Source organism: Corvus kubaryi, unplaced genomic scaffold, assembly GCF_017639235.1.
Source record: "Corvus kubaryi isolate FWS band 111438036 unplaced genomic scaffold, C.kubaryi_AGA036_p1.0 37392, whole genome shotgun sequence".
Taxonomy (NCBI): Eukaryota; Metazoa; Chordata; class Aves; order Passeriformes; family Corvidae; genus Corvus; species Corvus kubaryi.
Window position 1 is genome coordinate 5,228,655 of NW_024581131.1, and position 13,730 is coordinate 5,242,384.

The following is a 13,730-nucleotide window of genomic DNA, read 5'->3' on the forward strand; positions in this document are numbered from 1 at the left end:
AGCTAGAAAACCAGAAAGATTCAAGTTTAGAGTTTATCTTGTGTTAATTTTTTGCTCCTTTGTCACCTGGGTTTTTTTCTGATGTGTTCCTCCTCCAGAGAGCTGCTTCAAAGAAGCTCTCAAAACCCCCCATTTTTCCTCCACTACTGTGTTATTCTGCAGCCTCGTTTTAGCAGCTTGAGAATATGCAGGGCAGTGATTTTTCTACCTAAGCCCATCATTTTGTTTAGGAAGCCACGGAAATTGCAGCTAGCAGCTCATCACTTTATAAACATCCTAACTGTATGCTCTAGAGATCATTTCTGTGTACAAACAGTTTCAGTCCAGTTTCAGCTTCTGCAATTTCTCTGATAACAACTTGCCATGTTTACATCCATCTGAAACATTAAAACCCCCTGGGGAACAGTGTGGGTTCTTGATTATTTATCTGTTTGATCGACCTGAACAACCTACTCGTGATATTTTCAAAAGGCAGCTGGAACACCGGGGGGGGGTTGGTGTTACTTCTTTCCTCGGCTGCCTAATCTGCCTGCCTGCTCCTTAGTGAAGATGTTAATTCAGAGCAGAGCTGGCAGCGGTCCCCCTGCTGCCCCAGGGGGTTCTTCCTAGCAGTATGCAGGCAGTCATTAGTCTCTGACTACAGTCTGTCAGGCAGTCCAAGCCACTGGTCCCTGTTCAAGCCAAACAGGGATGTCACATCATGCCAAGTCATGCCATAAAATAACAGTGTAAGTAACTTACATTTTAAATCCTTGAGGGCAGCTACCCCATCAGGCTGGCGGATCAGAACACGGACGCTAAAGTGTGAGGAATGGTGCTGGGGTCTCTGGCTTGCACAGGAGGGAAATGGTTTAACACCAAACTACAGGGGAGCAAAAGAAGTGCTTGAGCCACGTTCAGCCTAAGCCATTTAATGCACCTAACTGATCTGCCTAATTGAGGGCCTTTTCTAAGCAGGAGGCTAATATACCTTAGCCTTAGGTGTCAGGAGGTGAGATGGGTACAGCCAAGGGTCATCTGGATCCCAAAGCAGGATGAACCACTTTCTAAGAGCAACTCTGTCTTTTCAGTGACTGTAAGAATCCTTGGGCATTGTGTGGCACACAGGGTGAATGGGTACTAATCAGAGTACTCTAGGCATTCTAATATTTTAGAAAAATAGCTTGCATGTACCACAAGGGCATGCCCACAACCTTCAAGGTGCTAGTGCTATGAGCAGGGTCACACAGGAAGACATACCCTTTGTGAAAGGAATACATGTCAGTAAGAGGAAAATAAGAAAATTGGATCAAGCGTAAAAAAAATTCCAATAAAATAGCATTTTCCCCTCAAAATGAATTTTTCCAAAGTCTATAGGGTTTAAAGACAAAAGTGGACACTCTTGAAAAGGGATTTTCTGGTAGCAAACTGTTTCTGTGAAAATGTGGACATAGCTCTCCCAGGGATCAGGATGATTCAGTGCTGCTGGAAATATTTAGTAGTTATCTGTAGTGAGATGGTAATATTTTGGTTATTTAGACTTCCGACAAGCATGGATCATTACAAATAGCTTATTATGAAGCATATAAAATGAGGTGGTAACTGGATAACTTGACAACAAATTATTTTCACTATACATAAGTGCATGACAGTCTATATTGGAAAGTGATAAATTACACCATTCATGTGCCCTGAATTCACTGTAATCTCTCAAGGGGGAAAAAAATCTAGGTTAAATAATGGGCAACTAAACAGAGACATATGTTCAATATGCACCGCAGATCAGAAAGGCAGCGAGACGTTGGAAATCCTGCAACAATAGCTTTCCTCAAGCTGGAGCTGCCAGCTGAAACTGAGACATGCCGACACTTCTTTTTGCCTGATAAATCCTCTAAAATATCCATCTCTCCTTCCACTCCAATGAGGCATGAAGTTGTAGCATCACGCAGCACTGGAGGACGTGTTGCTTTGATTTGCGTGCTGCCATGCATGGGGCTGGCAGTTCATCCCTGTTCCGTACATCCCCTGCTGTGACTCCAGCCCTTCATCTGAGGCTGCTCCATGAGCTGCCAGGTGCTCAGGGGTGAGAATGCAGGTGTCTGATCACCTCTGACGAAACCATCCGTATCACCTGTGTGTGCTACTTGTGTTTGGAAGGAAAGGGTGTGGAGCTGACCCTTGGAGAAAGAGGGGTTTTGCTGCCCGTGGAGGCGCAGTGTAGGATGATGCCAGAGGCAGATGCCATCCGCATTGTTGGGGAAGCAATGGGAGAGGTGGCTCTTCCAGAAACAGCCCAAGCTAATGATACACCTCACGATTTTCTCTCTCCATGCCTTCCTGCCAGGTGCACCTTTGGGTGGAGGGTGGGCTCCAAACGGGAGAGGCATGGGCAGAGGCGGCTGCCTGAGGGGCCGGCTGGCCAGTGGGTGGACGGGGTGAGCCGGCCCTGAGATGCATGCGTGGCTCTGGCCCGGCATTTCGTCTGCGCAGGAGGGGGGCTGGAGGTGGCAGGCGAGCCAAGTCAGAGCATAGCCAAGCGAGAATGTTCTGGCAGCCCTTCCTGGCAGCCTAAGCAAAGTTATTTATCACTTTGTGCATTTTCCTTCTCATCTGCGTACAGCCGGCTCCAATGGCTCAGCTTGCATTTTGCCTTCCAGAGCCAAGCCAGTCCCTTGGCTCTGCTCGGTTTTGGCTGTCCATTCACACCTTCTGTCTCCTCCAGCTCTTCCTGGAGTAGAGCAGGATTGCAAATTAGGAGTAGGTGTCTACAGCCAGGGAAGAGATCGAAGCATCAGCAACCTACACCAATGGCAAAGAGCACATCTCTCCCAGGGAGGAAGAACACCAAGCTGCTGTTTACTGGGGCTGAGGAGTTGTGCACAGTTTGTGCTGCTCCCAGGCAGCCTCTGCTGGGGAGCTCCAGTGCCTGCCGGCAGCTATGAGACATTTTCTTTTATTTATTTTAAGGATTGTGCCTTTATGCTGACTTTTTCCAAATTGGTGGATGTAACAACAGTGAATTTACAGCAAAATTTTCCAGTTCTATGGACTCTTTTCCATACTGCTGATGAATTTTGCCAAAATGTCTAAAAAGGGTGCCTAAATTGGGCTTGAAAATAATACCAGCTGCATTCAGATATTTATAAGGCTCACATTTGCTCTTGATAAGGGCACACCACACTCTTTGAAACACTGAGGATTGCAAAAGCAGATCAATACTAACTCTATTACACCTTGCATCATCAAAAGCCTGGACAATAGCTTCAGGATTTTGCCTAAAGGAAGAACCCCTGAATTTAGCTGTCATTTCTCTCCTCCTCCCTGAGCTGCCCCTGCAGTTTTGTCTGGGGCTGCTAAATTCAGTGCCAGAGTAACAGCAAGACTGCATTTGACCTTGCCGAGTTTCAGGCCGTGTAAAGATCTATGTTCTTCTGCTAGATGTCACACTCTAGAAGCTGATAGATAATTCCCAGCCTCTGCGAGGCCAGATCTTGACTACCTTCTAGCAGTCTTGGTCCCAACAGGGCAAAACACCTTATTGTTCTGATCAGACACTTTTTTGTTTTTAAATCATTCTGATCAGATGGTGGAAGGATATAAAACAGGACAAAGTGAGGCTGAAGGGGGCACCTGGTCTGCAGTGGATTCCCAGAAGCACACATGACAACGAAGTGCATCGAACAGCAGCTTCCCATCATGAGCCCCTGATTTTTACATCCTGAGAACTTTCCAAGATTGGGCTGCAATTTCTCAGATTTGGTCTCTGCCTGAAGGTAGAAGAGGAAGTTGAGTAAAATCCCTTCAGACCTTCTGAAACGAGGAGAGAATGAAAAATTGCATTTTCTTATTGTAATAAAAATTCTAACCATTTTTTTTCTCTGTAAAAGGCCACATCAAGCTGCTTGGAATTTGAAACTTGGTGTGGGTATAGCTCTCATTACAAGCCAGATTCAAAGCAAGCTGAGGTCAATAACTGTCTCTTCTTTGATTTTGCCTGACTCTGAAGAAGACCCTACAGCTAGGTAAACAAATTGTAGAGAAAATCATTTGGAACAGTTGTGCCTATTTTCTACTTGGGAGTTGCCTGGGAACAAGCTCAGTTTATTTGCAATGTGTCTAGGGTTTAGATGTATTCACCAAAGCCCAGCTTTGCTCCATCCTCCTCAATTTTTATTTTAGAACCTTGCTCCATGAATAATCTCCTCAAAGAAAATATCCCCCAGCAGATGAAAGGACATCTTTAGGTAAAGAATTTGTAACTAAATCATTTCTACACCGTTTTTTTTATAGCTGGGTCACAAGCGGATGATTTGTCAGTATTATGCATCCTTCGTGCACACTCCAGTGTATCTGAGGTCCTGGAAGCTGTTCACATGTCAGTGTGCTGCAAGGTAGAGAGCAGCACAGCCCTTGATGGACTGAGGACTGACCTCCACATTTCCCTGCAGCTCCAGCTTCGGGACCATCCTTTCTCTTGGCACCAGAGTTCAGAGGTCTTTCTTTGTTAAATTCTACTTCAATTGGTTTAATTCTGTTTTCTTGCTGGAAGAGGATTTAGTAAAACAAACAAAACATCTTACCAATGTGAATATTCACAATTAATGACAAAACTCTGAAACAGGAAGGTCATTTCTTGGGGAGGGAGAATGGTATTATTTTGAATGAAGGAAAGAGTGCAAAGATCTTGCAATATTTGCTGTAAATGGGTTGTTATGGTGAACATTCCTGTCAGCAAGTTCATTAGCTCAGAGATCCACGAGTGAACAGAGACCAAAAAATATGTTTAAAAATTCAAGAACAGATTAGTGGACAATATTTTGCAATCTTTGTCTAGCTCTGCTTCTCACTGAGAATTAGTAACTTTACTCCAGGCCAGATTCAAATAGTCTTACTCATGCAGAGCAGCACTGTGTTTTATGAGTAACCCCAGTGATATTTAGGGCTGTATTTTGGAATAAGATTGGAATCAGAGAAAGACAGTGGGAGGCATGGCTGAATCACCTTGATTAATACATGTAAGATTGTTAGTTTTTTATGTGTCTATATAAATAAACATAACGGGACTAAGGAGGGATGTCTGGATTGACAGGCGTGTGAGAGAATTTATAAGCATCTTTTTGCAATATACAGCAGACTCATCTTTTAACAGAAAAGGATAACACCCAAAAGTTACTTAATATCAGGAAAAGAGGAATTCACACCTTCAGAAACAATAGAAGATTAGGCCATTTTGTGGGTTTTACTCTCAACAGTTCTGGTTGTTGCCTGTGATATTACATAAGGTCTACACTGCTCTCCATAGAAGTGATGGATGAAGTTTTCAGAGCTGCCCAAATGTCTTGAAAGCATGTGGACCATTTTCCAAAATAATAGGGTCCTTGGGATTCTAAATCCCATTGAATTTCAGCACTTCTGGGAATGGTCTCATTAACTTCTAAATCAGTATGCATTTTCCAGTTTGTTATGCTCCCCATTTCATTTTATCTTGGGACTCCAGCCATCACCATACATCAATAACAAGATCATCAGAGGCCAGGATTAAAAAGGAAAGCACAGTTGTGTCCAACTGCTCTGCCAAAATGCCTCCAAGACCCATCACAGGCTCCTGACGTTACCAGTGAGTGAGGAAGGAACCAATTCAAAGCTCGCTGATGTAAAGGAAAGTCCACTCATTTCTATGGATTTCAGTGAGGCTTGGATCAGGCCTTGGAAGAATAAGGATGACATAAAAATAACATGACATCTGCCAGATTCACCAATATGCTCTGATGTTTTGCCCGGCTCAATGATGCAAAGCAGATGGGGACAATCCTGGCCCTCTTCAATCACTTACTCCATCTCTCGGATTGGTTTTCATCAGGCATTTTATTCACGACATAGATACATTTATCTCATTAGTGCTTCGGCAAGAGTATTTCAGAAGAAAAATCACCACATTTTAACTTTATCAGAGAAAAACTTTCCGTATTCATCACTTGGTGACTACCAATTTTCAACAAGATTTCTAAGAAGTTTATTATGGAGCCTGTGAATTTTGCTGTACTTATGCAGGGCTTGTAATTAGTTGAGTTTAGCCATCTTTTTCTTCCATACCACTTTGGCCCAAGAGAGTGCACAATTGTGCCATTTGACTGTTGCACCCTCAAATGGGGTATTGGGACAATTATTCTGCAAAATACAAAGCTTACCTTTAAGTTCAAGCACATGTTTAAACCCCACCAAAGCTATCATAAATAAATATGTATTTATGTGTACAGTTTGCTGAATCAGTGCCAAAAAATGCATTTAAAAGAAACTTGCCCCCTTTGAAAAATTACCCCAGTTTCTCTACCCTCTCCTAGCATACTGCTACACAAAAAGGAGGTAACATCTTTTGGGAAATACTTATACATGAGGAGTTTGTGCACTCAGTGACTCAAAGAAAAAAGAAAAGGCATTGCCCTGTCTAACATTGTATGCCAGGAACGAGCAATAAAGATGTAATACAGGCTGGGCTTTTAGTATGCATGATTATTATAAATATAGGCATTAATAGACATTAAAAGTTGCTGAATGACTGAGAAGCTGAGTAGATTGGATGACGTCCCTCGAAATGAAATAATCTATATTTGGCTGGTAATTCATTTCTTCCGAGATGCTTTCTGCTTGGCTCTGCATATATTCCTCATTGCAGAAATAACTTGGGCGATTGCAGTCTGGCTCCAGCCTCAAGCCAGCCAACCCGGGAGCGAGCATTAGTGCTGAAAGACAAGATCCGAGTTTCCATACTCCCACCAGACACTTCTCTATGAAAATGTCCCAAAGTATCTGGATAACAGCTGCGCTGCTCAGAGCTTGCTCCCTGGCATGAGGACTTGACCACAGATGCTCCTCATAAGCATCAAATTGTCCCCAAAGGTGAGGTCCATCCTGCACACTTCTGCAGTCATACTTCACAGGCTTTTCCAGAGCATGTCCTGTTCATGAGAGCTGAGGGTGGTTGAGGGCGTCTCCACCCTGGAGTGACAATCTGCTGCCAGCTATAGCACATCCACAGGCTTTGACCTGCAGTGCCATGTGTATGACTGTGCTTGAGCACACAAAGGGAGGAGAGACAACATAGGAATCCACAAGATCAGGCACAACGCTCAAGCCTGGGTTACCTCATTTTAGAGGTATCTTTACTTTGCAATGATCAACCACATTTGAGAGGTGAAAACTGGACTGCAGAAGGATGGGTAAGGCACTGAGAGAAACCTGCCACGTACATTTTGGCCAAACAACTTACAGTGAAACTCTGCTCCTGGCTGCAGCAAAGATCTTGCTGATTTACAAAGCAAAACAGTTAACCCTGTGTACCCAAATTCTTCCTCTGAAAAGAAAGGATTGCTTGTCATATTTCACTTGTCATTTCTCTGGACTATAAATGATTCAAGACAGGAACTGTCTCTCTATGAGCACAGCCCCAGTACAGTCAAGTCCTAGCCACGGGTGAAGTGTTACACATCACAACTCTTCTTCCATCAGACTGAACTGCAGTTTTGCCATGTCTAATTTTGTCTTATTGCTCCGAACATTATAGTGCTTGGCCATACTTCCTCTCCCTGCCATTCTGTTTATTTGTAGAAAGGAAGAAATGCCACAGAATAATGGGTTTATGCTGCTCCATAAAGGCTAAGCCAGAGTCAAGATATTACTGGAACAAATAGTGAGACAGAGACGAAATGTTTATTTTCCTGTTGGGCACAGTGATGATGAGATCATGTCCTATCAGAGTGCATTTCAACTCTGCTACACCAGTACCACACCTAGACCGAATCAACCAGCGGCAGTTCAGCTCCCTAGTATTTTGGGCAGGTTTGAAAGTCCTAGTCTTGGGTATTTCATACAAGATCCAAAGTAGGCAAAAAAAATGTTTGAAATACAATGGAACTGCCATTAATGGGCCACCAGAGAGTCCCTTTATGACATGAAGAGCAGACAATTGGCAAGGGGCCAGGATGCAGTAGCTCTGTGTAAGTTAACAGCATGATTACTGACTCTAGGAACTCACCAGTTCTGAGGGCATCCAGTGATTTCCCATCTGATCTACTGAAATCTCCCTTTTGGCTTCCACTGTGACTGGTCCCACTCCTGGGCACTATGGAGAAACAAGAAAAGCTTCAGGAAAACACCTCTGACCACTGTACTGTGATCTCTGTTCAGTTTGAAAGCAAGTCCTCAGCCCCAGAGGCCTCATTAACTCCTGCTTCATCCCCTAGCCCAGCCATATGTATCTATCTTGTTTATTTTTGGAGGCAGGATATATTTTACATGTTTTGAGTGACCTTGGGTGAAACAGTCTTCCTCCAAGGTTTCCCCATCCAGACAGGACTATAAAACAACTGTCCCATTTTCCATGATGACTCTGCCCAACAGCAAGTAAAGCACAATCAAGAGATTATTCAAAAAGTCTCAGAAACAGTCACTGGAGTAGATTTCACAGGCAGCAATGTCAAGACTGTAAAACATGTTTGATGGAGCATTTTATACTGCTTTAAATTTGGAATTCTTTGGAGAGTGTCTGAGGGTTTTTCAAGAAACAAACACAGCCTTCGTCCTCCATGCACATACACGTACACACAAAAAGCTCCTTCATGGAATGAGGGGCTGGCATCCTGGGGCTCTGACCTCAGCTCACTCCTCAACTTTATCAATCATGTTATATAATCAGTGCAGACTGAATGGCATTTGGAAAGTGACTTGGGTGGGTTTTTCCTTTTTTTTTTCCCCCCCTCTCTCCTCCATCTAGAGTATCTGAGGAAGAGAGCCTGTAGCTCAGACGTGGCTTAGGAAGGATCTAATGAGAGCTCTTAGCTCACTAAGATGAGGTGCTGTGGTGGTATCTTAATAGGAGGTTTGGAGATTTCCTTCCCCCAGAGCAGATTCTCAGAATATTTTGAGGTTGTCTCTTTGGAACTGAAAATGAAAGGTAGCTTTGCTGCTTCACAGATTCTTTTCATCCTTTCCTCTCAGTAATCGAGTGAGAGCTAAAACCACCAAGCAGGATAAAACCCCAGAGGGACAGTCCAAGATACAACAGCATGAGCTGGCAAGAGTGTCAGCAGATCAGGGTAGTGCCTTGGAAAGCACTGCCCCCCAGATCCTGCAGCTGGGACAAGCCAGCCCCACCAGTTCCACTTTCACCTCTGGCTCCCTGGAGTTACCGAACTGCCACACTCCTTGCTGGAGAATTCAGCAGCCAAATGTCCTTTCTCCATCTCCACGACATTTTCTCAGGAAAACCAAAATAAATTGGCTGAAGACAAGAGATGTTTGAGAGTAATTTTCACAGCTCACCCTCACTTCATCCTTCCGCTGCACATCCATCCACAGCCACTTTGAAGCCTTCCTAGACCTCATCACTCAACTTCCTTGACTTTCCACACTCATGGCTTGGTACAACATTTCCCACACACTCTCCCCACACTCCAGAAACACACTTCACTTGAAGTTCAGTGCTCAAGCCTTGTCAATGGCAAGGAGACTAATCACATCACAGCATTCAATGCTTCATTAGCAGTTTTCCCAAACCAGGGATCCCCTTCACTGTGAGCAAAATGCTCACGGTTTTAATCTGCTGACAGCTGCCTCAAATTATGTACTGCTGTATTAAAACTGACTGCAGGTTGATTTCTCTGCTTAACTCAACTTACCACACATTAACACACAAGTTAACAACCAATACTTAAAATGTGCCCTGTCTGTAAAGCCACCACTGTTACAGTCAGCGGGGACAGCTGGAGTGTTGTTTGCTGCAGAGCAACACGGACCTCTAGCAATCCTGCTTAGGTCTTATAGTTTATTATACAGCTAGAGAAATGTGACTACTGCAGACAAAACAAAATCATTGCCAAAACTTCACTTAAAAACTCCAAAAATCCAAATCTTTATTATGCGTCAAAGAAGTTTATCTAATTCCATTGATTTTAAACACATTCTTTGTTACTTCCTCTCAGCTGGAAGCAGATACACAGAGGGAAAAACCCTTCTGATATACTCACAGCCTGACCCAAGTTGTTCTTACAAGATTTCCAATTTCTGTTCTGCATCAAAGACGTGTATTATCCATGAGCCATTGGCAGGGACAGAATGCAAGACTTCGAGCAATAAAAACCACAGGGCTGGGGTTTTTTTGCTATTGGAGTTAAAGGGCTCCAAACTGGGGTAAATCTTTACAGCTTCCTCTAGGTGCTAGAAGTGAAAACCTTAACCACTGATACTTTTGACTATAGGGGAACCTGATGTATTTAATGAATAGGTTCAGTCACTATATTACATTAGTCATCCATATTAGCAAATGGACTTCGCACTCAAGTCACCAGGAGCAGCCCAAGATCATGTACATGTATCAAATTGGACCCTTAAACCACACACAGTCCCTGTGAAGTCACACTACTGTCGTCATTCTATAGGTGAGGAAAGGCAAGTACACAACTGCAATTACAGTTTTGGATCTATTTCTCTGGACCAAGGTGAAATTTCCAGCCTTTCAACTGAGTTTATTTTCACAAATCCCTGACAAAGTGGCCTTTTTGCTTGGTGTTTCTGAATTCTTTCCATCTTTGCATACTCTATGGCTTTCCAGAAGTACTTCCTTCACTCCCATCACAGCACCCATTTCTGGCAGCAGCTCTCTTTGACCACCAGGCCACCAAGTCCCCTGCTGCCAGCAGGAAACTGGTGAGCAGTCACCCAGCTGAGAACCTGCTTAGAGCCAGGGGCACCCAAGCCCATTTCTCAGGTCTGCCATTTCCTTCTCCCTCTCTTCCAACTGGGCCTCTGTTCTTCAGCTGTATGGACCAGCTAGTCCTTTATTTCTCCTGATTTTCACAGTGCCCATCAAGGTGACAAACCCTTCTATTCCCTACTTTTGTACAGCAGAGGATGAAATGGAATTTTAATGTCAGCTGGAGCCCCTTGGCGCTATTAATAAAAACGATAATAACAAGGGAGGTTTGCAAATTAGCAACCCTTGCTACAAACAGTGATACGCCCAATTTAGCACAAATCATTGCAGGCTCTTGCCTGCTTAGTGGCTATTTTAATCACTGGTGACTAATGCCTGTGAGGGCTATTCCAGGGTTTGACGTGCCTTAAACACAAGAAAATAGGGAAATCTTGGAGAGAGGCAGAAAGGAGAGGAGAGGAAGAGGGCAAGAGAAGGAATTGGCCAAAGCCAAAGGTTCATCACCAAAAAGCGTTCAGCTCATACCACCCATTTTGCTGCGGTTGCTACTGCATTTACTAGGGTCACTGACCAATTCCTCCTCTGAATAACAGCACCATTCCTCTTCTTTTGGTGCAAATCTAAGAAAAACAGTCATGCTCTGGAACACAAACAAAGGCTACCTGTCCCTTCCTTGGTTATGGAAATGGGGGTCAGCCTTTTTATTTTCAGAGGGGGCAGTGCTGGAATGCTCCCTGGCACACCACCAGAAAGGAAATATCTGCTTAAATATTTGACGGGAAGAGGAAAAAAGAGAAGAGAGGAAACAATGCAAAGGGGGATGGGGAGAGGGAATTCTGATCATGCAGAGGAAAAGGGCTGCATGGCAAACAAAGCTGTGCTGTACTGAGCTTCACCTTCATGAAGTGAGCACCTTTTCCTTACACCACTCCAGTTGCTTTTCTCCATCCTAGCTTTCTAAGGACTAAAGGACTTTTCCTAGTTGAGGAAAGCTGAACAAAAAGCCATCAAGCACCACGTCCCTCAGCTAGACACATGTGTTTACCTAAGACATACGTATCATTTCTCCCACAGTAGGTTAAGGCTTACAAGCACTGGAACCCACCCAACAACCTCCAGATCACATTAAGCAGAACTCTGGAATAAACTAAACAAAACAAAAAAATCCCAACTTTCTAAAAAGGTTTTGGGAAAAATTCGCATTTTGGAAAAATTAAAATAAAATTGCAGGGGACAAATAAAACATTCTTCAGAGCTAAAGGGTAAGACAATGTTTGATAACACAAGTGACCAAAGTTGGGTTTGGCCAACAGCATCCAACCATCATTATTTATGTGAAGGCCATCAAAATCATGGAACTGTTTGGATTAGGGAGCTTAAAGATCATCTAGTTCCAAACCCTCTGCCATGAACAAGGACACCTTCCACTAAACCAGGTTGCTGTAAGACCTATGCAGCCTGGCCTTCAACTCTTCCAGGGATAGGGCATGCACAGCTTCTGTGGTCAACCTGTTCTCATGCCTCATCACCCTCATTGTAAAGAATTTCTTCTTAATATCTGATTTAAATCTACCCCTTTCAGTTTAAAGCCTTTACCCTTCATAATGCTCCCTGAAAAAGAGTTCCTCCCCATCTTTCCTGTAGGTCTCCTTTTAGTGTTGGAAGGTTGCTATGAAGTTTCCCCAGAGGCTTATCTTTCCTTCTCCAGGCTAAATAACCTCAACTCTCTCAACCTGTCATCAGAGGAGAGGGGCACCAGCCCTCTGGTCATCTTCATTTCCTCCTCTGGACTCACTCCAATAGGTCCATGCCTTTCTTACACTGGGGACCCCAGAGCTGAACACAATACTCTCATGAGAGAGTTGGGTCTCATGAGAGTGGAGAAGAGAGGGGAATAACCTCCCCTGACCCACTGGCCATATTTCTTTTAATGTAGCCCAGGATGCCATTGCCTTTCTTGGCTGGAAGCACAAATGGCTCATGTCCAGTTTTTCATCCACCAGCACCCCCCGAGTCCTTCTCTGCAGGGCTGCTCACATCCACTCATTACCTGGCCTGCACGTCTAGAATTGTCCTGACCCAGACGCAGAATCTTGTGCTTGGCCTTGCTGAACTTCATAAGGCTCACATAAGCCCACATCTCTAATCTGTCAAGGTATCTCTGGAGGGCATTCCTTCCCTCTAAAGTATCAGTAGATGATAGCCTGGTGTCATCAAGAATGACAAGAATGGGCATCCAAGTCTTCTGCTTTCTCTGGTGTACTCCATCTGACCAAACAGCACCATTAAATCCTTTTACTCAGGTCATGCCTGGGTAGAAAGCCACCCTGAGTACCCAACACCATTTCCTTCAGTACCTGCTGATTTCATGGCAGCCAAGGAACTCCATGAACTCTCCAGTGCTCAAGGGGTAGGGATACAGCAAAGTAAAAAGCCTGGCAGACAAATATTGCAAGCGGTAGGACAAGAGTTCAAAAAATGCAGCAATCTGTTCCTGTTCTTTGAAGGCTAATGTACAGTTTAACTTTTAAACAGAAGATGTGGGGAGACTGGCTCAAATCCTCCAGTTCGGCTTCTCCTCTCTATTACTGCACTGCAAACATGCATATACTTTGTGGCCCCATAAAATCTTTACATTCACTCAGGTCACTGCAGGTTTAGTTTTACAGTGTTGGAGGCTCCAAACAGGACTGATCATAAACAGCTGCTTCTGGTTTTAACTAAGAGGGGAATCTTTTTGGTTTATTGCTCTTGTGGCCACTGAGTACTAGCACTGGAAATCTAGTCATCCAAGTTGCCTCGGACCTATTTCTCAAAATATGTTGGGTTGGTTTGTTTCTTTTTTTTCAGTACATGTTTGTTTACCAGTGTGGCTCCAGATTGTTGGCTAAGATCTGTAGACCCCTGGTGCAGCTACAGGAAATATTTCTAAAGTGTTCCTTTTCTGAGAAATCTGCAGCTTAAATAACCAATCTCTTTCCATGAGGCTTCTGCACCAACTAGTTGCACTAAAGTGGCTTCTCTCCTGTTTTCTTCCTCCACA

The 13,730-nt window shown here is 43.9% G+C and overlaps 1 long non-coding RNA gene across 1 annotated transcript in view; it reads right to left on the bottom strand.

Annotated features, from left to right (window-relative positions):
* LOC121669561 overlaps positions 1-13,730 on the bottom strand; it is a 130,684-nt gene that overhangs the window by 54,509 nt on the left and 62,445 nt on the right. The window contains exon 3 of the long non-coding RNA XR_006017804.1: positions 8,012-8,098. This is a non-coding gene — a long non-coding RNA (uncharacterized LOC121669561). The remainder of the gene's footprint in view (positions 1-8,011; positions 8,099-13,730) is intronic.